This window comes from Fukomys damarensis, unplaced genomic scaffold, assembly GCF_012274545.1.
Source record: "Fukomys damarensis isolate Sample0158 unplaced genomic scaffold, DMR_v1.0_HiC HiC_scaffold_2, whole genome shotgun sequence".
NCBI classification, from domain to species: domain Eukaryota; kingdom Metazoa; phylum Chordata; class Mammalia; order Rodentia; family Bathyergidae; genus Fukomys; species Fukomys damarensis.
In genome coordinates this window covers 31,760,236-31,765,044 of record NW_022900914.1, presented here as the reverse complement: position 1 = coordinate 31,765,044, position 4,809 = coordinate 31,760,236, and positions in this window count along the sequence as shown.

The following is a 4,809-nucleotide window of genomic DNA, read 5'->3' as shown; positions in this document are numbered from 1 at the left end:
TTGCCCAAAATTGCTTTCACTATTCTAGGTCTCTTCTGGTTCCAAATGAATTTTAGGATTATTTTCTCTAATTCTGTGAGACACGCTTTTGGTATTTTTATTGGGATTGCATTAAATCTGGAACAAACTTGGAAGTGTGGCCATTTTCACTATGCTGATTCTTCCTACCCAAGAACAAGGGCTGTCTTTCCATTTTCTGATATCCTCTCCAATCTGTTTTTTTGGAGTATTGTAGTTATCAGTGCAGAGGTCTTTTTTTTTTTTTTTTTTTTTTTTTGTATCGGGGATTGAACTCGGGTCCTTGCGCTTGCAAGGCAGTCCACCGAACCACTGAGCTAAATCCCCGGCCCAGTGCAGAGGTCTTTTACTTCTTTCATTAGATTGATTCCTAGGTATTTCATTTTTAAAAATATTGTTATGAAAGTTACTGCTTCCCTAATTTTTCTCTCAATCAGTTGTTTATAGGAAGGCTATTGATTTTTGACTGTTTACTTTGTGTCCTGCTATGCAACTGAATTTGCTTATGAAATCTAGAAGTCTTTTAGTAGTTATTGGGGTCTCCTCTGTAGAGTATCATGCCATCTACAAATAATGATAATCGATTTTTCCTTTCCCTATTCCTTTAATTTTTCTCTCTTGTCTAATTGCTCTGGCTAATGTTTCCAGAACTATATTGAATGGGAGTGGTGATAGTGAACATCCTTGTCTTGTTTCTGATTTTAGAGTGAAGGAGTTCAGTTTTTGTCCATTTAGCATGATGTTGGCAGTTGGTTTATCCTAGGTAGCTTTTATCAGATTGAGATAAAGACCATCTATTCCAATATTCTGTAGAGCTTTTATGAATGGGTGTTGGACTTTGTCAAACACTTTTCCTGCATCTATTGAGAGGATCATATGGTTCTTGTCTGTGGCTCTGTTAATATGGTGTATTACATTTATTGATTTGTGTATGGGAACCATCCCTGCATCCCTGGGATGAGCTCTACCTGGATTTGCTGCATTCTGTTTGCCAGTATCTTATTGAGGACATTTACATCTGTGCTCATTAGGGAGATTGGCCTGTAGTTCCCTTTTTTGGTTGAATCCTTCTGTTTTGGTGTCAGGGAAATGAATGCTTCCAGCAATGAATTTGGGACTGTTACTTCTCTTTCATTTCATTAAAGAGTTTGAGAAGTAGTGACATTAGGTCTTCTCAAATTTTCTTGTAAAATTCAGCAGTGAATCTGTCAGAGTCTGGGCTCGTCTTTGTTGGCATTTTTTTAATTACACCTTCAATTTCCTTGACTGATATTGGTTTATTTAGGATTTTAATATCTTCTTTATTCAGCTTTGGTAATTCATAACTATCTAGGAATCTGTCCATTTCTTCTGTATTTTCCACCTTATTAGAAAACAGTGTCTTGAAGTGGTTATTGATCTTCTGGATTTCTGCATTACCTGTTATGACTTCACCCTTTTCATTCCTAATTGCATGGATTTGAGTCTTTTCTTTCCTTTTTTTGATAAGGTTGACTAAGCGTTTGTCAGTTTTATTTAATCTTTCAAAGGACCAGGGCTGGGGATTTAGCTCAGTGGCACTGTGCACTGTGCCTGCCTTGCAAGTGAAAGGTCCAAATTCTATCCCCAGTACCAAAACAACAAACAAACAGGACTAAAAAAAAAAAAGGACCAACTCCTCAATTCATTGATTCTTTGTATGTTTTTTAGTCTCTGTTACATTAATTTTTGCTCTGATCTTTATAATTTGCCTTGTACATGCTTTAGGCTTGACTTGCTCTTCTTTTTCTAGAAGCTTGAGGTTCAACATCAGGTTTTTAATTTGAGCTTGGTGTTTTCCTGATATGGTAATTCACCAATACAAATATCCCTTGTAGGTTTGCTTTCATTGTGTTCCATGAGTATGCTGTCATGACATTATTGTTTAATTGTAAAACTAATTTTTCTTTAATTTCATTTGGTTGTTAGGGAGTGTGTTATTTAATTTCCACATGTTTATGGAGTTTTTGTGATTTCTTTTGAAATTGATTTCCAATTTTATTGCACTATGGTCTGATAATATGCACTGAATAATTTATTTTGTTTTGTTTCATTTTTTGTGCTATGGGGGATCAAACTCAGGACCTTGTGCTTGTGAGGCAGGCATGGTGCCACTGAGCTAAATCCCCAGCCCTTGCATTGGATAATTTAAACTCCTTTGCACTTATTTAAGCATGTTCTATGAGCTAGTCTGTGGTCTGTGGTGAACTGGGAGAATGTCTGCAGCTGAAAAGAATGTATATTCTGATGTTTTGGGGTGGAACACCGTAGACATCTACTAAGTCCATTTGTTCAAAAACTTGATTCAGTTCTGATATTTCTTTGTTGATTTTTTTTTGTCTGGTTGATTTGTGACAGTGGGGTACTGAGGTCCCCCATTGTAATTTTATTAGTGCTTATTTGCTTTTTAATGTCTGTTAATATTTGTTTTATATAGTTGGGTACTATGGTATTTGGTGCGTATATATTTATGATTGTCATCTCCTCCCCTTGGACTATTCCCTTTACAAGGATATAGTTACCTTCTTTGTCACTCTTAATTGGTTTTGGTTTGAAATCTGCTTTGTCTGCAAACACAATTGCTACCTTGCTTTTCCCCAGGTTCCTATCACATGGAGTATTGTTTTCCATCCTTTGACTTTCAGTCTATGAATTTATTTTTGAGTTAAATTTGTCTCTGGTATGCAAAATATTGTTGCATCTTGCTTCTTGATACATTTTTCCAGTCTGTTTCTTTTGATTGGTGAATTGAGAAAATTTACATTGATGGTTATAACTAATATGCATTGACTTATCCTTGTCATGTTATTTTCCTTTTGCTGATTCCTTTTTTTTTTTCTCCCCTCTGTTTAATTACTTGCCTTGCCTGATGGATTCTTTGAGTTCATGGAGTTGCAGTTCTTACTATCTCTTTCTAGAATATCCTTCAGAACATTTTGTAGTGCTGATTTGGTGTTGATGAATTTCCTCAGGTGATCTTTGTCGTGGAAGTATCTTATTTCTCCATCAATTTTGAAAGATAGTTTTGGGGGGTACATCAATCTGGGTTGGAGGGTGTTTTCTTCTAGGGCTTGAAATGCTTTGATCCAAGCACTCCTTGGCTTGAGGGTTTGTGTTGACAGGTTCACTGTGAGTCTAATGGGCTTTCCTTTACAGGTGATGTGTTTCTTTCCTTTAACAGCTTCTAGTATTCTGTTCTTGTATTGGATTTCTGGAATCTTTACTATTGTATGCCTTGGTGTAGGTTGTTTTTGTTTTTTTTTTTATCATGGCTAATTGGAGTTCTAGGTGCCTCACTTATCTGTACATCAAAGTCTTTTTCAATGCATAGGAAAAGTCATTTCTGCCATTACTTTGGTGAATAGATGTTTTTAATGTCATTTGTGCTATCTTCCTGCTTTTTCATTGACTCTGATCAATATTATATTATACTTCTATGCATCATCTAGTAGCTGTTGGATTGATTTTTCATGATCCCTTGCTATTTTAAATAAATCTTACTTTTCATAGTTGCTAACCACAACCCTGTCTTTTCTACCTCATAGTCTGTCCTCATATTGGCTCATTCTGCTGTGTATACTTTAAATGGAATTTTTAATCTCCTCAACATTTTTTTGATTCTGTTTCTTGGATTCCATTTCTTTCCTATATTGGGCATTCATGGTTTCTATCATTTTCCTAAGGTCGTCTAGTTAAAAAGTCTGTATCTGCTCACTAACCATGCCCTTCATTACAGTCACCATCTCTGTAGTTATCTGACAGATTATTTCTGATTTGATTTTTTTCTAGAGCCTCATTCATCTGCTTTGTTAGTTCTGCTGTTTCCACTTCCAATAGTCCGGGAGGGTGGCTTTTGAATTGTTCCACCTCATTACCCGCTGGGGTTGCCTTTGGTGAGCTGGAATTCTGGGATTGCATCTTGCTTAAGTGTTTTCTCATTTTCTCCCCGCCACCCCTACTGGGGCTCGAACACCGGTCCTTGTGCTTAAGAGGCAGGTGGCGGAACCACTGAGCTAAATTCCCGGCCCCATTTTCTACTTTTTGTTTGTTTGTTTAGTGTAATTCCTGGCTTGATGCTTGTGAATTGCTTATGGCAGATAGCGTTGTTGCTACTATTGAGAACCCTTAGGAAATAAGAACTTCTCAGAGATGTCTTACAGGTATAACTGGCTTTTAGGTTTTGAATCTGTTGTACTTCTCTAATTTATTGGGGATGAGAAGTTGCTGCCCATTTGCCCCAGCCCCTGGTTCTTGGCCTTGGCCTATAATATTGTATATGATCCTTAGGCAATCTCAGTCTTGTCATACCAAGAAGAACAATTGATTAGAATAAGTACTTCACTTGGCCACAGTAGTATAATCAGCAATAATAGCATCAAACACAGAGTAGACAATGAGAAACTATGGTAACAATTAATTTACCACTGTTAACCCTATGCACTAGATTTGTGGTTATATTGCAAAGTCTAAAACAACCCAGAGAATTATACACAGTAAATATTCCTTCGTGATGATTTTACCCTCAGAGGAGAAAATTTAAAAGGAGTTTAGGGGAAAAAAGGAGAAACAGAAGAGGAGGAAGAGAATAGTAAGAAGGCTTGAGGACCAAAGATTCCGTGAACTTTGGGAAACTAGTGAAAAAAGCAGAAGCAAAAGAGAGAAGGAAGAAATAAAAACAAGAACAAAGGTTGGGGATTTAGCTCAGTGGTTCTGTTGCTTGCCTCACAAGTGCAAGGACCCAGGTTCGATCCCTGGTTTAAAAAAAAAAAAAAA